Source organism: Ranitomeya imitator, chromosome 8 (genome assembly GCF_032444005.1).
Source record: "Ranitomeya imitator isolate aRanImi1 chromosome 8, aRanImi1.pri, whole genome shotgun sequence".
Classification (NCBI taxonomy): domain Eukaryota; kingdom Metazoa; phylum Chordata; class Amphibia; order Anura; family Dendrobatidae; genus Ranitomeya; species Ranitomeya imitator.
The window spans coordinates 205305662-205330534 of record NC_091289.1 but is presented as its reverse complement, the minus strand read 5'-3'; the positions used below and the strand labels follow the sequence as shown (position 1 = coordinate 205330534).

The window sequence follows — 24873 nt, the reverse complement described above, 5'->3', positions numbered from 1 at the left end:
TGCTCTATATAATATATATAACTCTGTATAATAAATCCAGCCTGCTCTATATAATATATATATAACTGTGTATAATAAATCCTGCCTGCTCTATATAATATATATATAACTGTGTATAATAAATCCTGCCTGCCCTATATAATATATATAACTGTGTATAATAAATCCTGCCTGCTCCTATATAATATATATATATATATATATAACTGTGTATAATAAATCCTGTCTGCTCCTGTATAATATATATAACTGTGTATAATAAATCCTGCCTGCTCCTATATAATATATATATATATATAACTGTGTATAATAAATCCTGCCTGCTCTATATAATATATATAACTCTGTATAATAAATCCTGCCTGCTCTATATAATATATATATAACTGTGTATAATAAATCCTGCCTGCCCTATATAATATATATAACTGTGTATAATAAATCCTGCCTGCTCCTATATAATATATATATATATAACTGTGTATAATAAATCCTGCCTGCTCCTATAATATATATATAACTGTGTACAATAAATCTTGCCTGCTCCTATATAATATATATATAACTGTGTATAATAAATCCTGCCTGCTCCTGTATAATATATATATATAACTGTGTATAATAAATCCTGCCTGCTCCTATATAATATATATAACTGTGTATAATAAATCCTGCCTGCTCCTATAATATATATATAACTGTGTATAATAAATCTTGCCTGCTCCTATATAATATATATATAACTGTGTATAATAAATCCTGCCTGCTCCTGTATAATATATATATATAACTGTGTATAATAAATCCTGCCTGCTCCTATAATATATATAACTGTGTATAATAAATCCTGCCTGCTCCTATATAATATATATAACTGTGTATAATAAATCCTGCCTGCTCTATATAATATATATATATAACTGTGTATAATAAATCTTGCCTGCTCCTATATAATATATATATAACTGTGTATAATAAATCCTGCCTGCTCCTGTATAATATATATATATAACTGTGTATAATAAATCCTGCCTGCTCCTATATAATATATATAACTGTGTATAATAAATCCTGCCTGCTCCTATATAATATATATAACTGTATATAATAAATCCTGCCTGCTCTATATAATATATATATAACTGTGTATAATAAATCTTGCCTGCTCCTATATAATATATATAACTGTGTATAATAAATCCTGCCTGCCCTATATAATATATATATATTCCTCCCAAGACCTCCTTCTCTACTCCCCTCTCATCTCTTCTTCCCATAACCGCATCCAAGACTTCTCCCGTGCTTCCCCCATACTCTGGAACTCTCTACCCCAACACATCAGACTTGCGCCTACCATAGAAACCTTCAAAAAGAACCTGAAGACTCATCTCTTCCGACAAGCCTACAGCCTGCAGTGATCCTCAACCTACTGAACAGCCGTACAGCCAGCTCTTCCCTCTCCTAGTGTATCCTCACCCACCCCCTGCAGACTGTGAGCCCTCGCGGGCAGGGTCCTCCCTCCTTATGTACTCGTGTGCCTTGTTATCTGCTCATGTTTAATGTATTTGTCTATATTTGCCTCGTATTCACATGTAAAGCGCCATGGAATAAATGCCGCTATAAAAATGTATAATAATAATAATAAATAATATATAACTGTGTATAATAAATCCTGCCTGCCCTATATAATATATATATAACTGTGTATAATAAATCCTGCCTGCTCTATATAATATATATATAACTGTGTATAATAAATCCTGCCTGCTCTATATAATATATATATAACTGTGTATAATAAATCCTGCCTGCTCCTATAATATATATATATATATAACTGTGTATAATAAATCCTGCCTGCCCTATATAATATATATATATAACTGTGTATAATAAATCCTGCCTGCCCTATATAATATATATATAACTGTGTATAATAAATCCTGCCTGCTCTATATAATATATATATAACTGTGTATAATAAATCCTGCCTGCTCCTATAATATATATATATATATAACTGTGTATAATAAATCCTGCCTGCTTCTATATAATATATATATAACTGTGTATAATAAATCCTGCCTGCTCCTATATAATATATATATAACTGTGTATAATAAATCCTGCCTGCTCCTATATAATATATATATAACTGTGTATAATAAATCCTGCCTGCTCCTATATAATATATATATAACTGTGTATAATAAATCCTGCCTGCCCTATATAATATATATATAACTGTGTATAATAAATCCTGCCTGCTCTATATAATATATATATATAACTGTGTATAATAAATCCTGCCTGCTCCTATAATATATATATATATATAACTGTGTATAATAAATCCTGCCTGCCCTATATAATATATATATATAACTGTGTATAATAAATCCTGCCTGCCCTATATAATATATATATAACTGTGTATAATAAATCCTGCCTGCCCTATATAATATATATAACTGTGTATAATAAATCCTTCCTGCTCCTATAATATATATATAACTGTGTATAATAAATCCTGCCTGCTCTATATAATATATATATATATAACTGTGTATAATAAATCCTGCCTGCCCTATATAATATATATATAACTGTGTATAATAAATCCTGCCTGCCCTATATAATATATATATAACTGTGTATAATAAATCCTGCCTGCTCCTATATAATATATATATAACTGTGTATAATAAATCCTTCCTGCTCCTATATAATATATATATAACTGTGTATAATAAATCCTGCCTGCTCCTATATAATATATATATAACTGTGTATAATAAATCCTTCCTGCTCCTATTATATATAACTGTGTATAATAAATCCTGCCTGATCCTATATAATATATATATAACTGTGTATAATAAATCCTTCCTGCTCCTATAATATATATATATAACTGTGTATAATAAATCCTGCCTGCCCTATATAATATATATATATATATATATATATATATATATATAACTGTGTATAATAAATCCTTCCTGCTCCTATAATATATATATAACTGTGTATAATAAATCCTGCCTGCTCCTGTATAATATATATAACTGTGTATAATAAATCCTTCCTGCTCCTATAATATATATATAACTGTGTATAATAAATCCTGCCTGCCCTATATAATATATATATATAACTGTGTATAATAAATCCTACCTGCTCCTATATAATATATATATAACTGTGTATAATAAATCCTGCCTGCTCTATATAATATATATATAACTGTGTATAATAAATCCTGCCCGCTCCTGTATAATATATATATATATAACTGTGTATAATAAATCCTGCCCGCTCCTGTATAATATATATGTAACTGTGTATAATAAATCCTGCCTGCCCTATATAATATATATATATAACTGTGTATAATAAATCCTGCCTGCTCCTGTATAATATATATAACTGTGTATAATAAATCCTGCCTGCCCTATATAATATATAAATATATAACTGTGTATAATAAATCCTGCCTGATCCTATATAATATATATATAACTGTGTATAATAAATCCTTCCTGCTCCTATAATATATATATAACTGTGTATAATAAATCCTGCCTGCCCTATATAATATATATATATATATATATATATATATATATATATATATATATATATATAACTGTGTATAATAAATCCTTCCTGCTCCTATAATATATATATAACTGTGTATAATAAATCGTGCCTGCTCCTGTATAATATATATAACTGTGTATAATAAATCCTTCCTGCTCCTATAATATATATATAACTGTGTATAATAAATCCTGCCTGCCCTATATAATATATATATATATAACTGTGTATAATAAATCCTACCTGCTCCTATATAATATATATATATAACTGTGTATAATAAATCCTGCCTGCTCTATATAATATATATATAACTGTGTATAATAAATCCTGCCCGCTCCTGTATAATATATATATATATAACTGTGTATAATAAATCCTGCCTGCTCCTGTATAATATATATAACTGTGTATAATAAATCCTGCCTGCCCTATATAATATATATATATATATAACTGTGTATAATAAATCCTGCCTGCTCCTGTATAATATATATATATAACTGTGTATAATAAATCCTGCTTCTATATAATATATATATATATATATAACTGTGTATAATAAATCCTGCCTGCTCCTGTATAATATATATAACTGTGTATAATAAATCCTGCCTGCCCTATATAATATATATATATATATATATATATATATAACTGTGTATAATAAATCCTGCCTGCCCTATATAATATATATATAACTGTGTATAATAAATCCTGCCTGCCCTATATAATATATATATATATATATATATATATAACTGTGTATAATAAATCCTGCCTGCTCTATATAATATATATATAACTGTGTATAATAAATCCTGCCTGCCCTATATATATATATATATAACTGTGTATAATAAATCCTTCCTGCTCCTATAATATATATATAACTGTGTATAATAAATCCTGCCTGCCCTATATAATATATATATATATAACTGTGTATAATAAATCCTACCTGCTCCTATATAATATATATATAACTGTGTATAATAAATCCTGCCTGCTCTATATAATATATATATAACTGTGTATAATAAATCCTGCCCGCTCCTGTATAATATATATATATATAACTGTGTATAATAAATCCTGCCTGCTCCTGTATAATATATATAACTGTGTATAATAAATCCTTCCTGCTCCTATAATATATATATAACTGTGTATAATAAATCCTGCCTGCCCTATATAATATATATATATATAACTGTGTATAATAAATCCTACCTGCTCCTATATAATATATATATAACTGTGTATAATAAATCCTGCCTGCTCTATATAATATATATATAACTGTGTATAATAAATCCTGCCCGCTCCTGTATAATATATATATATATAACTGTGTATAATAAATCCTGCCTGCCCTATATAATATATATATATATATAACTGTGTATAATAAATCCTGCCTGCTCCTGTATAATATATATATATAACTGTGTATAATAAATCCTGCTTCTATATAATATATATATATATATATAACTGTGTATAATAAATCCTGCCTGCTCCTGTATAATATATATAACTGTGTATAATAAATCCTGCCTGCCCTATATAATATATATATATATATATATATATATATATATAACTGTGTATAATAAATCCTGCCTGCCCTATATAATATATATATAACTGTGTATAATAAATCCTGCCTGCTCTATATAATATATATATAACTGTGTATAATAAATCCTGCCTGCTCTATGTAATATATATATAACTGTGTATAATAAATCCTGCCTGCTCCTGTATAATATATATAACTGTGTATAATAAATCCTGCCTGGTTTTATATAATATATATATAACTGTGTATAATAAATCCTGCCTGCTCCTGTATAATATATATAACTGTGTATAATAAATCCTGCCTGCTTTTATATAATATATATATAACTCTGTATAATAAATCCTGCCTGCTCTATATAATATATATATAACTCTGTATAATAAATCCTGCCTGCTCCTATATAATATATATATAACTCTGTATAATAAATCCTGCCTGCTCCTATAATATATATATAACTCTGTATAATAAATCCTGCCTGCTCCTATATAATATATATATAACTCTGTATAATAAATCCTGCCTGCTCCTATAATATATATATAACTCTGTATAATAAATCCTGCCTGCTCCTATATAATATATATAACTGTGTATAATAAATCCTGCCTGCTCCTATATAATATATATATAACTCTGTATAATAAATCCTGCCTGCCCTATATAATATATATATAACTGTGTATAATAAATCCTTCCTGCTCCTATAATATATATATAACTGTGTATAATAAATCCTTCCTGCTCTATATAATATATATATAACTGTGTATAATAAATCCTGCCTGCTCCTGTATAATATATATATAACTGTGTATAATAAATCCTTCCTGCTCCTATATAATATATATAACTGTGTATAATAAATCCTTCCTGCTCCTATATAATATATATAACTGTGTATAATAAATCCTTCCTGCTCTATATAATATATATATAACTGTGTATAATAAATCCTGCCTGCTCCTATAATATATTTATATAACTGTGTATATAAATCCTGCCTGCTCCTATAATATATATATATAACTGTGTATAATAAATCCTGCCTGCTCCTATAATATATATATAACTCTGTATAATAAATCCTGCCTGCTCCTATATAATATATATAACTGTGTATAATAAATCCTTCCTGCTCCTATATAATATATATATAACTGTGTATAATAAATCCTTCCCGCTCCTATATAATATATATATAACTGTGTATAATAAATCCTTCCTGCTCTATATAATATATATATAACTGTGTATAATAAATCCTGCCTGCTTTTATATAATATATAAAATCCTCGCCCCTCTGTATCAGTCCGTCATTGTTAGTTTACTGTATGTGATATTTGTAACTTGTACGTAACCCCTTCTCATGTACAGCACCATGGAATCAATGGTGCTATATAAATAAATAATAATAATAATAAATAATAATAATATATATATTATATAGAAGCAGGCAGGATTTATTATACACAGTTATATATATGAAAAAAAAAAGGAGAAATGGGAGCATATAGTCAATTTGTAAAAAAGACCAACTTTATTTATACAAAACCTTTAAAAGAGAGGTATAAGACATAATTATACATAATAATATAACCACAACATAGCATGAATGGGGGAAGGAGACAACCCACATCCCACCCCCCAAAAACAATAGAGTAATCAGATGGACGTAATTAAACACCAGGAGGGCACCTAAACGGGTGACCACACAAAAACACCAGATAGGTAAAAGCAAAAAACACACTGGCCAAAAGCAGAAATGCTTAACAAATGGGTGACAATAAATGTAAAGGGCTAGATGAAACGTATATGCTACCACTCATGGACCCCGCCACACCAACCCATATCATACAGTGGGGCAAAAAAGTATTTAGTCAGTCAGCAATAGTGCAAGTTCCACCACTTAAAAAGATGAGAGGCGTCTGTAATTTACATCATAGGTAGACCTCAACTATGGGAGACAAACTGAGAAAAAAAATCCAGAAAATCACATTGTCTGTTTTTTTAACATTTTATTTGCATATTATGGTGGAAAATAAGTATTTGGTCGGAAACAAAATTTCATCTCAATACTTTGTAATATATCCTTTGTTGGCAATGACAGAGGTCAAACGTTTTCTGTAAGTCTTCACAAGGCTTCCACACACTGTTGTTGGTATGTTGGCCCATTCCTCCATGCAGATCTCCTCTAGAGCAGTGATGTTTTTGGCTTTTCACTTGGCAACACGGACTTTCAACTCCCTCCAAAGGTTTTCTATAGGGTTGAGATCTGGAGACTGGCTAGGCCACTCCAGGACCTTAAAATGCTTCTTACGAAGCCACTCCTTCGTTGCCCTGGCGGTGTGATTTGGATCATTGTCATGTTGAAAGACCCAGCCACGTTTCCTCTTCAATGCCCTTGCTGATGGAAGGAGGTTTGCACTCAAAATCTCACGATACATGGCCCCATTCATTCTTTCATGTACCTGGATCAGTCGTCCTGGCCCCTTTGCAGAGAAACAGCCCCAAAGCATGAGGTTTCCACCACTATGCTTTACAGTAGGTATGGTGTTTGATGGATGCAACTCAATATTCTTTTTCCTCCAAACACGACAAGTTGTGTTTCAACCAAACAGTTCCAGTTTGGTTTCATCAGACCATAGGACATTCTCCCAAAACTCCTCTGGATCATCCAAATGCTCTCTAGCAAACTTCAGACGGGCCCGGACATGTACTGGCTTAAGCAGTGGGACACGTCTGGCACTGCAGGATCTGAGTCCATGGTGGCGTAGTGTGTTACTTATGGTAGGCCTTGTTACATTGGTCCCAGCTCTCTGCAGTTCATTCACTAGGTCCCCCCACGTGGTTCTGGGATTTTTGCTCACCGTTCTTGTGATCATTCTGACCCCACGGGGTGGGATTTTGCGTGGAGCCCCAGATCGAGGGAGATTATCAGTGGTCTTGTATGTCTTCCATTTTCTAATTATTGCTCCCACTGTTGATTTCTTCACTCCAAGCTGGTTGGCTATTGCAGATTCAGTCTTCCCAGCCTGGTGCAGGGCTACAATTTTGTTTCTGGTGTCCTTTGACAGCTCTTTGGTCTTCACCATAGTGGAGTTTGGAGTCAGACTGTTTGAGGGTGTGCACAGGTGTCTTTTTATACTGATAACAAGTTTAAACAGGTGCCATTACTACAGGTAATGAGTGGAGGAAAGAGGAGACTCTTAAAGAAGAAGTTACAGGTCTGTGAGAGCCAGAAATCTTGATTGTTTGTTTCTGACCAAATACTTATTTTCCACCATAATATGCAAAAAAAATGATAAAAAAACAGACAATGTGATTTTCTGGATTTTTTTTTCTCAGTTTGTCTCCCATAGTTGAGGTCTATCTATGATGTAAATTACAGACACTTCTCATCTTTTTAAGTGGTGGAACTTGCACTATTGCTGACTGACTAAATACTTTTTTGCCCCACTGTATATATATAACTGTGTATATTAAATCCTGCCTGCTCCTATATAATATATATATATAACTGTGTATAACAAATCCTGCCTGCTCCTATATAATATATATATAACTGTGTATAATAAATCCTGCCTGCTCCTATATAATATATATATAACTGTGCATAATAAATCCTGCCTGCTCCTATATAATATATATATAACTGTGTATAACAAATCCTGCCTGCTCCTATATAATATATATATAACTGTGTATAATAAATCCTGCCTGCTCCTATATAATATATATATAACTGTGTATAATAAATCCTGCCTGCTCCTATATAATATATATATAACTGTGTATAATAAATCCTGCCTGCCCTATATAATATATATATAACTGTGTATAACAAATCCTGCCTGCTCCTATATAATATATATATAACTGTGTATAATAAATCCTGCCCGCTCCTATATAATATATATATAACTGTGTATAATAAATCCTGCCCGCTCCTATATAATATATATATAACTCTGTATAATAAATCCTGCCTGCTCTATATAATATATATATAACTGTGTATAATAAATCCTGCCTGCTCCTATAATATATATATAACTGTGTATAATAAATCCTGCCTGCTCCTATATAATATATATATATAACTGTGTATAATAAATCCTGCCTTGTCCTATATAATATATATAATTGTGTATAATAAATCCTGCCTGCTCCTATATAATATATATAATTGTGTATAATAAATCCTGCCTGCTCTATATAATATATATATAACTGTGTATAATAAATCCTGCCTGCTCCTATATAATATATATATAACTGTGTATAATAAATCCTGCCTGCTCCTATATAATATATATATATAACTGTGTATAATAAATCCTGCCTTGTCCTATATAATATATATAATTGTGTATAATAAATCCTGCCTGCTCCTATATAATATATATAACTGTGTATAATATATCCTGCCTGCTCTATATAATATATATATAACTGTGTATAATAAATCCTGCCTGCTCCTATATAATATTTATATATAACTCTGTATAATAAATCCTGCCTGCTCTATATAATATATATATAACTGTGTATAATAAATCCTGCCTGCTCCTATATAATATATATATAACTGTGTATAATAAATCCTGCCTGCTCCTATATAATATTTATATATAACTCTGTATAATAAATCCTGCCTGCTCCTATATAATATATATATAACTGTGTATAATAAATCCTGCCTGCTCCTATATAATATATATATATAACTGTGTATAATAAATCCTGCCTTGTCCTATATAATATATATAATTGTGTATAATAAATCCTGCCTGCTCCTATATAATATATATAATTGTGTATAATAAATCCTGCCTGCTAGGGCTAAGAACCAACGGGTGACCCTGTCAGATTTACCCAGTGGTTTCCCGTTCAGTGTGTAATGGTGATATTGATTCCCTCTTCCCATGTGTATAACCTTACATTTATCATTGTTAAACCTCATCTGCCACCTTTCAGCCCAAGTTTCCAACTTATCCAGATCCATCTGTAGCAGAATACTATCTTCTCTTGTATTAACTGCTTTACATAGTTTTGTATCATCTGCAAATATCGATATTTTACTGTGTAAACCTTCTACCAGATCATTAATGAATATGTTGAAGAGAACAGGTCCCAATACTGACCCCTGCGGTACCCCACTGGTCACAGCGACCCAGTTAGAGACTATACCATTTATAACCACCCTCTGCTTTCTATCACTAAGCCAGTTACTAACCCATTTACACACATTTTCCCCCAGACCAAGCATTCTCATTTTGTGTACCAACCTCTTGTGCGGCACGGTATCAAACGCTTTGGAAAAATCGAGATATACCACGTCCAATGACTCACCGTGGTCCAGCCTATAGCTTACCTCTTCATAAAAACTGATTAGATTGGTTTGACAGGAGCGATTTCTCATAAACCCATGCTGATATGGAGTTAAACAGTTATTCTCATTGAGATAATCCAGAATAACATCCTTCAGAATTGCCTCAGGATAGCGTGTGGCATAGTCCAGGATGACTAATATATACTGATGGCCCCGGGCTTATTTAACTAAGGGACTGACCAAGTCCATGGCAATTCTCTCGAACGGCACCTCAATAATGGGCAGTGGCACAAGGGGGTTCCGGAAATGAGGAGTGGGAGCAGTTAGCTGACATGTAGAGCAGGACCTGCACTAGTTCACGATTTCCCGGTGACACCCAGGCCAATAGAACCTCTGCACAACCCGTTCCTGCGTTTTTTTTATGCTATTCCCATTTCATGTATCGCACATTTCCTTCCTCTAGCTCAGATTCATTTTGAGTGCAGCCATTAATCTATTTGCTATATGACTTTTTTGGTTATGCACCAGTTCAGATTAGATTGCTGTTCAGTCAGTTTTTCTATATCTCCCGTCAGGTATGGCGCCAGTACCTCTGCCTACTGCTCGGGCAGAAGTTTTTCCCTCTCAGCGACCCTCTTAAACACCGTCAGGAAGGCCTCAACATCATCCCTGGGGGTCATTTTCTTCAATGCGCGTCTTACCGTCTTCCGGACGTGGGTGTCATCAGCCAGACCTGGGGTTGGGGCGCTCGTCTTGCCCTGGATGGCGGTTGCCAGAAGCTGCATCTGCTGTTGGCTCTGTTGTATCAGCTGCCATTGCTCCTGCTGGCTCTGTTGTATCTGCTGCATCAGCAGCCTGTTGGTCTCTTGCTGCCTTTGCTCCTGCTGGCTCTGCCGTTGCTCCTGCTGTGACTGTAACTGGACCAATTGTTTCAGCAGGTCCTCCATTTTCCCCGGCAATGCTTGCTGGCTTGCAACAGACTTGACCCAGGACATTAAATAACAGACTTACGTCTCTGCTGGGAACGCTGCCCGCACGTCTACCACCAATTGTAGGGATTTCACTCACACAGGTGCGACGGCTGACACTCAGGAGGCAGGTTCCCTTAAAGTTCACTGGGTTTATTGCTTCATAAACCACATGGCAAAATAACAGAAAGCAAATAGCCTTTGGCCCAGGAAAAGAAAAACAAGTGTCCAGTCCTTCAGGCTCAGTCCTGGAGCCTTAACACAGTCAGGAGGGCTTCACCTCCACACATATCTGCTGTGTAAAGCATTAACCTGTCTTGTATAGAGCTAACCACACCCAGTATCCCATCACATGACTAGCCATGTGGTCTGACATCACCACAGGTCCTGAAACACATATATATAATATACTGTACATGGTTAGGTGAAATAAAGAAAACACTCCGGGCTACATCACAGCAACAAGCCACCTATGTGACACATACCTCCCGTCGACTACACACCCTTTAGCCATGCTACAATAATATATATATATATATATATATAATAAATCCTGCCTGCTCCTATATAATATATATAACTGTATAATAAATCCTACCTGCTCCTATAGATTCAAGATTCAAAGAAGCTTTATTGTCAGGACCAAATACACATCAGTTTTGCCAAAGCAAGTGTAAAAGGCAATAGGGATAGGGACTGTGGGGATGTTGGGTAGGAGCTGTAGGGAAGGTGGATGGGGGCAGATCCATTGTGGGGGCTATAGTCCATGGCATAGGGGAGGTGGATGGGGCAGATCCATTGTGGGGGCTATAGTCCATGGCATAGGGGAGGTGGATGGGGCAGATCCAGGGTGGGGGCTATAGTCCATGGCATAGGGGAGGTGGATGGGGCAGATCCATTGTGGGGGCTATAGTCCATGGCATAGGGGAGGTGGATGGGGCAGGTCCAGGTTGGGGGCTATAGTCCATGGCATAGGGGAGGTGGATGGGGCAGGTCCATTGTGGGGGTTATAGTCCATGGCATAGGGGAGGTGGATGGGGGCAGATCCATTGTGGGGGCTATAGTCCATGGCATAGGGGAGGTGGATGGGGCAGGTCCAGGTTGGGGGCTATAGTCCATGGCATAGGGGAGGTGGATGGTGGCAGATCCATTGTGGGGGCTATAGTCCATGGCATAGGGGAGGTAGATGGGGCAGATCCATTGTGGGGGCTATAGTCCATGGCATAGGGGAGGTGGATGGGGCAGGTCCATTGTGGGGGCTATAGTCCATGGCATAGGGGAGGTGGATGGGGCAGGTCCATTGTGGGGGTTATAGTCCATGGCATAGGGGAGGTGGATGGGGCAGGTCCAGGTTGGGGGCTATAGTCCATGGCATAGGGGAGGTGGATGGGGCAGGTCCATTGTGGGGGCTATAGTCCATGGCATAGGGGAGGTGGTTGGGGGCAGATCCATTGTGGGGGCTATAGTCCATGGCATAGGGGAGGTGGATGGGGCAGATCCATTGTGGGGGCTATAGTCCATGGCATAGGGGAGGTGGATGGGGGCAGATCCATTGTGGGGGCTATAGTCCATGGCATAGGGGAGGTGGATGGGGGCAGATCCATTGTGGGGGCTATAGTCCATGGCATAGGGGAGGTGAATGGGGCAGATCCAGGGTGGGGGCTATAGTCCATGGCATAGGGGAGGTGGATGAGGCAGGTCCAGGTTGGGGGCTATAGTCCATGGCATAGGGGAGGTGGATGGGGCAGGTCCATTGTGGGGGCTATAGTCCATGGCATAGGGGAGGTGGATGGGGCAGGTCCAGGTTGGGGGCTATAGTCCATGGCATCATAGTTCTCTTTCTAGCAGTCTATGACATTCGCTCACATACCACGCTGCTATCTCTCTTCTTCTCCCAGCAGGATATATGTTTTCTCTTCCTCCTTCATGGTGATGAAGTCTGGGAAGAGATGTGAGAGTCTCCTGAAGTGAGTGTCCCTCACTGCTGAGTATTTGGAGCAGTGTAGCAGGAAGTGGGTTTCGTCCTCTATGGCCTCCTGATCACAGTGTTGGCACAGTCTTTCCTCCCTGGGCTCTGCCTGTGTTGGCCACATTCGATGGCCAGACTGTGGGCGCTGAGTCTATATCGGCTCAGGATCTGGCGGTCTCTGGGGTCCGGGAGTTTCTCCAGATATGGGGCCAGTCTGTAGTCTCTCTGTAGGCTCCGGTACATGGTCAGTTTCTGTGAGCTGATGATATCATTCTTCCAGTCACTGACATACCTCTCCTGGCCTTCGTCTGCCATCTTCCTGATTCCGGCTTTTGTCAGGTTGTTGTGATTGGTGTTCTGCTCCGGTTGGGTTTGGCTGGGCTGTTCCGAGGGTTCTGGTTTTTCTGCTTCACCTACATGTATCAGGGCTTTATGGTGATGGGAGCTTGGATTGCTCCTATGCAGGTGAGCCCGGAATGACAGTGCCCTCTTTAGAACTGTTAGGTGTAGAGGGAATCTGCCCAGCTCGGCCCGACAAGCACTGTTGGAGGTGCTCCGATGGACCTGGAGAAGGTGCTTGCAGAATTCCAGGTGGAATATTTCTGTTGGACTGGAATCCCACTTTGACCAGTCTGGGTAGGTGTGAGGACCCCAGACTTCGCTGCCATACAGGAGGATTGGTGCGATGATGGAGTCTAAGATTTTTAGCCAGACCCTCACTGGTGGCTTCAGATGGTAGAGTTTCCTTCGGATGGCATAGAAGGTTTTGCAGGCCTTGTCTTTCAGGGTCTCTATGGCTTGTTTGAAGTTCCCTGACCGGTGAATCTCTAGGCCCAGGTAGGTATATTTGTCCGTTCCTGTGAGGTCGCAGTTGTTGAGGATAAATGATGGGTGTTGGTCTGATCTTCTCTTTCTCCTCTGGAACACCATGGTGTTGGTTTTCTTTAGGTTGACCGGTAGAGCCCAGGTGGAGCTGAATTTCTCTAGGATTTTCAGGTTGTCCTGGAGGCCTTTCTCGGTTGGTGACAGCAGCAGCAGGTCATCTGCGTACAGCAGGAATTTCACTTGAGCGTCGTGGAGGGTGAGTCCTGGTGCTGAGGAGGATTCCAGGGCGGTAGCCAGCTCGTTGATGTAGATGTTGAAGAGCGTTGGGCTTAGGTTGCAGCCTTGTCTGACTCCGCGGCTCTGCTGGAAATAAGCCGTTCTTTTGCCGCTCACACTCACGCTGCAGCGGTTCTCGGTGTAGGAGCTTTTGATGACATCGTAGGTCTTTCCTCCTATTCCACTCTCCAGCAGTTTCAGGAATAAGCCCGGGTGCCACACTGAATCAAAGGCCTTTTTAAAGTCCACAAAGCAGGCGTATATCTTCCCATTCTTTGTATTGTAGACGTGTCTCTGAATGAGGCTGTGCAGAGTATAGATGTGGTCAGTGGTGCGGTGGTTCAGCATGAACCCTGCTTGGCTCTTGCTGAGGACGTTGTGCTCGGTGAGGAAGGTGAGGATCCTCTTGTTCAGGATACTGTTGAACAGTTTTCCCAGGTTGCTGCTGACGCATATGCCTCTGTAGTTGGCTGGGTCATACCTGTCCCCACTCTTGTGGATGGGTGTGATGAGGCCTTGGTTCCAGGTACGAGGGAAGTAGCCGGCACTCAGTACAATATTGAAGAGTTTAACCATTGCAGCCTGTATTTCCCTAACCCTATATAATATATACAGTGGGGCAAAAAAGTATTTAGTCAGTCAGCAATAGTGCAAGTTCCACCACTTAAAAAGATGAGAGGCGTCTGTAATTTACATCATAGGTAGATCTCAACTATGGGAGACAAACTGAGAAAAAAAATCCAGAAAATCACATTGTCTGTTTTTTTTAACATTTTATTTGCATATTATGGTGGAAAATAAGTATTTGGTCAGAAACAAAATTTCATCTCAATACTTTGTAATATATCCTTTGTTGGCAATGACAGAGGTCAAACGTTTTCTGTAAGTCTTCACAAGGTTGCCACACACTGTTGTTGGTATGTTGGCCCATTCCTCCATGCAGATCTCCTCTAGAGCAGTGATGTTTTTGGCTTTTCGCTTGGCAACACGGACTTTCAACTCCCTCCAAAGGTTTTCTATAGGGTTGAGATCTGGAGACTGGCTAGGCCACTCCAGGACCTTGAAATGCTTCTTACGAAGCCACTCCTTCGTTGCCCTGGCGGTGTGCTTTGGATCATTGTCATGTTGAAAGACCCAGCCACGTTTCATCTTCAATGCCTTTGCTGATGGAAGGAGGTTTGCACTCAAAATCTCACGATACATGGCCCCATTCATTCTTTCATGTACCCGGATCAGTCGTCTTGGCCCCTTTGCAGAGAAACAGCCCCAAAGCATGATGTTTCCACCACCATGCTTTACAGTAGGTATGGTGTTTGATGGATGCAACTCAGTATTCTTTTCCCTCCAAACACGACAAGTTGTGTTTCTACCAAACAGTTCCAGTTTGGTTTCATCAGACCATAGGACATTCTCCCAAAACTCCTCTGGATCATCCAAATGCTCTCTAGCAAACTTCAGATGGGCCCGGACATGTACTGGCTTAAGCAGTGGGACACGTCTGGCACTGCAGGATCTGAGTCCATGGTGGCGTAGTGTGTTACTTATGGTAGGCCTTGTTACATTGGTCCCAGCTCTCTGCAGTTCATTCACTAGGTCCCCCCGCATGGTTCTGGGATTTTTGCTCACCGTTCTTGTGATCATTCTGACCCCACGGGGTGGGATTTTGCGTGGAGCCCCAGATCGAGGGAGATTATCAGTGGTCTTGTATGTCTTCCATTTTCTAATTATTGCTCCCACTGTTGATTTCTTCACTCCAAGCTGGTTGGCTATTGCAGATTCAGTCTTCCCAGCCTGGTGCAGGGCTACAATTTTGTTTCTGGTGTCCTTTGACAGCTGTTTGGTCTTCACCATAGTGGAGTTTGGAGTCAGACTGTTTGAGGGTGTGCACAGGTGTCTTTTTATACTGATAACAAGTTTAAACAGGTGCCATTACTACAGGTAATGAGTGGAGGAAAGAGGAGACTCTTAAAGAAGAAGTTACAGGTCTGTGAGAGCCAGAAATCTTGATTGTTTGTTTCTGACCAAATACTTATTTTCCACCATAATATGCAAAAAAAATGATAAAAAAAACAGACAATGTGATTTTCTGGATTTTTTTTTTCTCAGTTTGTCTCCCATAGTTGAGGTCTACCTATGATGTAAATTACAGACGCCTCTCATCTTTTTAAGTGGTGGAACTTGCACTATTGCTGACTGACTAAATACTTTTTTGCCACACTGTATAACTGTGTATAATAAATCCTGCCTGCTCCTATATATATATATATATATATATATATATATATATATATATATATATATATATATATATATAACTGTGTATAATAAATCCTTCCTGCTCCTATATATATATATATATATATATATATATATATAACTGTGTATAATAAATCCTTCCTGCTCTATATAATAAATATATAACTGTATAATAAATCCAGCCTGCTCTATATAATATATATATAACTGTGTATAATAAATCCTTCCTGCTCCTATATCTAATATATAAAGCTGAATGTGTGTGTGTGTGTGTGTGTATGTCCGGGATTGGCATCTGAACCGTCGCAGCTACAGCCACAAAATTTTGCACAGTCACACGTCTGGACCCCGAGAGCGTCATAGGCTATGTTGTAAGGCAAAATGTTAACCCCGCGCGTTCCAATTCACCAAACCATTTTGCCCCTATCTACATAATGGGGAAAAAAGTGAAAGGAAAAGTGTTGGAGGCAAATTGACAGCTGCCAGATGTGAACAAGGGGGACTTAAAGAATGAGAGCGATGGCGCCAAAGAGTATATACCGTACAGTTGCTAAGGTGGGGCCCCGACATGGGATACTCACCACACACGGGGATATGAACACACACACAAAATGCGCCACAAACTACCACGTGCTTGAACACATATACCACCCTCAGCACACATTTCACCACACATACACCAACCTCGCCAAATAAAAGTTGAAACACAAAAGTCACCACTCAAAACTCGCCACGCGCAGAACTCGCCACATGCAAAAACTAGGCTCTTGGAAAACTCGCCACAAGTGCAAAACTCACCTCATGGAAAACTCGCCACACGCAAAACTTGCACACGCGGAAAAATTGCCACATGCACAAAAGTTGCAACACATGCAAAAGTTGCCTCACACAAAACTTGCACATACTCAAAAGGCACCACACATAAAACTCGCCACGCGCAAAACTCGCCATGCGCAAAACTTGCTGCACACAACTTGCTACACTAACCTGTCACATGCAACTCGACACACAAAAAGTTGCTACACGCATGTTGCCACACAAAACTCATCTCACAAAAGTCGCTACATGCATGTCGCCACACGCAACTCAACACACACAACTTGACAAACGAAACTCGCCCTAAAACACACACAAGTCTGGTATTTTCTTCAAAAATAAAAATCTGATTAATAAGCAGACAAACTACAAGAGCAACAAATGTACCATATAGGAAATACGGCAGCTGTCAGTCACATGACCTGTCTATTATGTGTATGTGTGAGCTAATATATACTGCCAGGGGGGAGGGCTTCCTGTTGGCTGGGGATTTATCAGGCTGCCAATTTAGCTTACAAATACTGAGGTAAAAATACTGAGCAAATAACGTGTGAACGCGGTCTAATACAGGAGGAGATGACATACAGATATATACTATGTACAGGGGAGATAACACACAGATATATACTATATACAGGAGAGATGACACACAGGTATATACTATATACAGGAGGAGATGACACACAGGTATATACTATATACAGGAGAGATGACACAGGTATATACTATATACAGGAGGAGATGACACAGGTATATACTATATACAGGAGGAGATGACACACAGGTATATACTATATAGAGGAGGAGATGACATACAGGTATATGCTATATATAGAAGATGACATGCAGGTATATACTATATACAGGAGAGATGACACAGATATATACTATATACAGGAGAGATGACACACAGGTATATACTATATACAGGGGAGATGACATACAGGTATATACTATATACAGGAGATGGCATACAGATGTATACTATATATAAGGGAGATGTGTTATGTTTGCTAATGACAGGTGTTATGAAGGCAATCCAGAAACACAGTGTGCTTAGCGATCAGAGCGCACACAGTGATCTGACAAATACCCAAAAATACAAGAACGAGCTCTGAGACGTGGAAACTCTGTAGACTGCACACCTGATCCTATCCTAAACACAACTAAAAGCGGCTGTGGATTGCGCCTAACAACTACCTAGGCAACTCGGCACAGCCTAAGAAACTAGCTAGCCTGAAGATAGAAAAATAGGCCTGACTTGCCCCAGAGAAATTCCCCAAAGGAAAAGGCAGCCCCCCACATATAATGACTGTGAGTAAGATGAAAAGACAAAACGTAGGGATGAAATAGATTCAGCAAAGTGGGGCCCGATATTCTAGGACAGAGCGAGGACAGTAAAGCGAACTTTGCAGTCTACAAAAAACCCTAATGCAAAACCACGCAAAGGGGGCAAAAAAAACCCACCGTGCCGAACTAACGGCACGGCGGTACACCCTTTGCGTCTCAGAGCTTCCAGCAAAACAAAAGACAAGCTGGACAGAAAAAAAGCAACAAAAAAGCAAAAAGCACTTAGCTATACAGAGCAGCAGGTCACAGGAACAATCAGGAGAAGCTCAGATCCAACACTGAAACATTGACAAGGAGCAAGGATAGCAGCATCAGGCGGAGTTAAATAATGAAGCAGTTAACGAGCTCACCAGAACACCTGAGGGAGGAAGCTCAGAAGCTGCAGTACCACTTGTGACCACAGGAGTGAATTCAGCCACAGAATTCACAACAGTACCCCCCCCTTGAGGAGGGGTCACCGAACCCTCACCAGAGCCCCCAGGCCGACCAGGATGAGCCGCATGAAAGGCACGAACAAGATCGGAAGCATGAACATCAGAGGCAAAAACCCAGGAATTATCTTCCTGAGCATAACCCTTCCATTTAACCAGATACTGGAGTTTCCGTCTAGAAACACGAGAATCCAAAATCTTCTCCACAATATACTCCAATTCCCCCTCCACCAAAACCGGGGCAGGAGGCTCAACAGATGGAACCATAGGTGCCACGTATCTCCGCAACAACGACCTATGGAATACATTATGTATGGAAAAGGAGTCTGGGAGGGTCAAACGAAAAGACACAGGATTGAGAACCTCAGAAATCCTATACGGACCAATAAAACGAGGTTTAAATTTAGGAGAGGAAACCTTCATAGGAATATGACGAGAAGATAACCAAACCAGATCCCCAACACGAAGTCGGGGACCCACACGGCGTCTGTGATTAGCGAAAAGTTGAGCTTTCTCCTGGGACAAGATCAAATTGTCCACTACCTGAGTCCAGATCTGCTGCAACCTATCCACCACAGAATCCACACCAGGACAGTCCGAAGACTCAACCTGTCCTGAAGAGAAACGAGGATGGAACCCAGAATTGCAAAAAAATGGAGAAACCAAGGTAGCCGAGCTGGCCCGATTATTAAGGGCGAACTCAGCCAACGGCAAAAAGGACACCCAATCATCCTGGTCTGCAGAAACAAAACATCTCAGATATGTTTCCAAGGTCTGATTGGTTCGTTCGGTCTGGCCATTAGTCTGAGGATGGAAAGCCGAGGAAAAGGATAGGTCAATGCCCATCCTACCACAAAAGGCTCGCCAAAACCTTGAAACAAACTGGGAACCTCTGTCAGAAACAACATTCTCAGGAATGCCATGCAACCGAACCACATGCTGAAAGAACAAAGGTACCAAATCAGAGGAGGAAGGCAATTTAGCCAAGGGCACCAGATGGACCATTTTAGAAAAGCGATCACAGACCACCCAAATGACTGACATCTTTTGAGAAACGGGAAGGTCAGAAATGAAATCCATCGAAATATGTGTCCAAGGCCTCTTTGGGACCGGCAAGGGCAAAAGCAACCCACTGGCACGAGAACAGCAGGGCTTAGCCCTAGCACAAATCCCACAGGACTGCACAAAAGTACGTACATCCCGTGACAGAGATGGCCACCAGAAGGATCTAGCCACTAACTCTCTGGTCCCAAAGATTCCCGGATGACCAGCCAACACCGAACAATGAAGTTCAGAGATAAGTTTATTAGTCCACCTATCAGGGACGAACAGTTTCTCTGCTGGACAACGATCAGGTTTATTCGCCTGAAATTTTTGCAGCACCCGCCGCAAATCAGGGGAGATGGCAGACACAATGACTCCTTCCTTGAGGATACCCGCTGGCTCAGATAAACCCGGAGAGTCGGCCACAAAACTCCTAGACAGAGCATCCGCCTTCACATTTTTAGAGCCCGGAAGGTACGAAATCACAAAGTCGAAGCGGGCAAAAAATAACGACCAACGGGCCTGTCTAGGATTCAAGCGCTTGGCAGACTCGAGATAAGTCAAGTTCTTATGATCAGTCAATACCACCACGCGATGCTTAGCTCCTTCAAGCCAATGACGCCACTCCTCGAATGCCCACTTCATGGCCAGCAACTCTCGATTGCCCACATCATAATTACGCTCAGCGGGCGAAAACTTCCTGGAAAAGAAAGCACATGGTTTCATCACTGAGCAATCAGAACCTCTCTGTGACAAAACCGCCCCTGCTCCAATCTCAGAAGCATCAACCTCGACCTGGAACGGAAGAGAAACATCTGGCTGACACAACACAGGGGCAGAACAAAAACGACGCTTCAACTCCTGAAAAGCTTCCACAGCAGCAGAAGACCAATTAACCAAATCAGCACCCTTCTTGGTCAAATCGGTCAATGGTTTGGCAATGCTAGAAAAATTACAGATGAAGCGACGATAAAAATTAGCAAAGCCCAGGAACTTTTGCAGACTTTTCAGAGATGTCGGCTGAATCCAATCCTGGATGGCTTGGACCTTAACTGGATCCATCTCGATAGTAGAAGGGGTAAAGATGAACCCCAAAAATGAAACTTTCTGCACACCGAAGAGACACTTTGATCCCTTCACAAACAAAGAGTTAGCACGCAGGACCTGAAAAACCATTCTGACCTGCTTCACATGAGACTCCCAATCATCTGAGAAGATCAAAATGTCATCCAAGTAAACAATCAGGAATTTATCCAGATACTCACGGAAGATGTCATGCATAAAAGACTGAAACACAGATGGAGCATTGGCAAGTCCGAACGGCATCACTAGATACTCAAAATGACCCTCGGGCGTATTGAATGCAGTTTTCCATTCATCTCCTTGCCTGATTCTCACCAGATTATACGCACCACGAAGATCTATCTTAGTGAACCAACTAGCCCCCTTAATCCGAGCAAACAAGTCAGATAACAATGGCAAGGGATACTGAAATTTAACAGTGATCTTATTAAGAAGGCGGTAATCAATACACGGTCTCAGCGAACCATCCTTCTTGGCTACAAAGAAGAACCCTGCTCCCAGTGGTGATGACGATGGGCGAATATGTCCCTTCTCCAGGGATTCCTTCACATAACTGCGCATAGCGGCGTGTTCGGGCACGGATAAATTAAATAATCGACCTTTAGGGAATTTACTACCAGGAATCAAATTGATAGCACAATCACAATCCCTATGCGGAGGTAGAGCATCGGACTTGGGCTCTTCAAATACATCCTGATAATCAGACAAGAACTCTGGGACCTCAGAAGGGGTGGATGACGAAATCGACAAAAATGGAACATCACCATGTACCCCCTGACAACCCCAGCTGGATACCGACATGGAATTCCAATCCAATACTGGATTATGGGTTTGTAGCCATGGCAACCCCAACACGACCACATCATGCAGATTATGCAACACCAGAAAGCGAATAACTTCCTGATGTGCAGGAGCCATGCACATGGTCAGCTGGGCCCAGTATTGAGGTTTATTCTTGGCCAAAGGTGTAGCATCAATTCCTCTCAATGGAATAGGACACTGCAAAGGCTCCAAGAAAAACCCACAACGTTTAGCATAATCCAAATCCATCAGATTCAAGGCAGCGCCCGAATCCACAAACGCCATGACAGAAAACGACGACAAAGAGCATATCAAGGTAATGGACAGAAGGAATTTGGACTGTACAGTACCAATGACGGCAGACCTAGCGGACCGCTTAGTGCGCTTAGGACAATCAGAAATAGCATGAGTGGAATCACCACAGTAGAAACACAGCCCATTCAGACGTCTGTATTCCTGCCGTTCAACTCTAGTCATAGTCCTATCGCACTGCATTGGCTCAGGTTTAACCTCAGGCAGTACCGCCAAATGGTGCACAGATTTACGCTCGCGCAAGCGTCGACCGATCTGAATGGCCAAAGACAAAGACTCATTCAAACCAGCAGGCATAGGAAATCCCACCATGACATCCTTAAGAGCCTCAGAGAGACCTTTTCTGAACAAAGCTGCCAGCGCAGATTCATTCCACTGAGTGAGTACTGACCATTTCCTAAATTTCTGACAATATACTTCTATATCATCCTGACCCTGGCACAAAGCCAGCAAATTTTTCTCAGCCTGATCCACTGAATTAGGCTCATCGTACAGCAATCCGAGCGCCAGGAAAAACGCATCGACACTACTCAATGCAGGGTCTCCTGGCGCAAGAGAAAATGCCCAGTCTTGAGGGTCGCCGCGCAAAAAAGAAATACCGTAATAATCAAAACCTGTTGAATAGGATTACCAGAAGAATGAGGTTTCAAGGCCAGAAATAGCTTACAATTATTTTTGAAACTTAGAAACTTAGTTCTATCTCCAAAAAACAAATCAGGAATAGGAATTCTTGGTTCTAACATAGATTTCTGATCAATAGTATCTTGAATTTTTTGTACATTTATAACGAGATTATCCATTGAAGAGCACAGACCCTGAAAATCCATGTCCACACCTGTGTCCAGAATCACCCAAATGTCTAGGGGAAAAAAAAAAAGTGAACACAGAGCAGAAGAAAAAAAAAAAAAAAAAAAATGATGTCAGAACTTTTTCTTTCCCTCTATTGAGAATCATTAGTTTGGCTCCTTGTACTGTTATGTTTGCTAATGACAGGTGTTATGAAGGCAATCCAGAAACACAGTGTGCTTAGCGATCAGAGCGCACACAGTGATCTGACAAATACCCAAAAATACAAGAACGAGCTCTGAGACGTGGAAACTCTGTAGACTGCACACCTGATCCTATCCTAAACACAACTAAAAGCGGCTGTGGATTGCGCCTAACAACTACCTAGGCAACTCGGCACAGCCTAAGAAACTAGCTAGCCTGAAGATAGAAAAATAGGCCTGACTTGCCCCAGAGAAATTCCCCAAAGGAAAAGGCAGCCCCCCACATATAATGACTGTGAGTAAGATGAAAAGACAAAACGTAGGGATGAAATAGATTCAGCAAAGTGGGGCCCGATATTCTAGGACAGAGCGAGGACAGTAAAGCGAACTTTGCAGTCTACAAAAAACCCTAAAGCAAAACCACGCAAAGGGGGCAAAAAAAAACCACCGTGCCGAACTAACGGCACGGCGGTACACCCTTTGCGTCTCAGAGCTTCCAGCAAAACAAAAGACAAGCTGGACAGAAAAAAAGCAACAAAAAAGCAAAAAGCACTTAGCTATACAGAGCAGCAGGTCACAGGAACAATCAGGAGAAGCTCAGATCCAACACTGAAACATTGACAAGGAGCAAGGATAGCAGCATCAGGCGGAGTTAAATAATGAAGCAGTTAACGAGCTCACCAGAACACCTGAGGGAGGAAGCTCAGAAGCTGCAGTACCACTTGTGACCACAGGAGTGAATTCAGCCACAGAATTCACAACAGAGATGACAAACATGTATATACTGAGGTGATGAGGTGAAAATGAGAGGTGTGAGGTGAAAATGAAAAGGTGTGAGTGCAAAATGAGAGGAGTGAGGAAAAATAGTGGAGTGATCAGAAAATGACAGATGTGAGGTTAAAATGACAAGTGTTAGGGGGGAATTAGAGGAGTGAGGGAGAAAATGAGAGATGTGATTGGGAAAATGAGAGGCGTGATGGGAAAATAAGAGAAGTGAGGTGCTATAACTAACCACAGATATTTACTATGCCCAGGCAACGCCGGGCTCTTCAGCTAGTAATATATATATCTACTATATAATTTTCTAAGGGTCACTTCCATCTTTCTGTCCTTCTGTCTTTGTCTGTCGCAGATATTCATTGGTCGCGGCCTCTGTCTGTCATGGAATCCAAGTCGCTGATTGGTCTCGCCAGCTACCTGTCATGGCTGCCGCGACCAATCAGCGAC

At 39.7% G+C, this 24873-nt stretch overlaps 1 protein-coding gene across 1 annotated transcript in view; it reads right to left on the bottom strand.

Moving 5' to 3' along the window:
• The window catches only part of DMBX1 (diencephalon/mesencephalon homeobox 1), a 237165-nt gene extending 225888 nt beyond the window's left edge, over positions 1–11277 (bottom strand). Inside the window, exon 1 of the mRNA XM_069735896.1 lies at positions 11228–11277. The gene's annotated coding sequence lies outside the window, so the exon portion shown is untranslated. The remainder of the gene's footprint in view (positions 1–11227) is intronic.
• Between the last annotated feature and the right edge of the window lie 13596 nt (positions 11278–24873).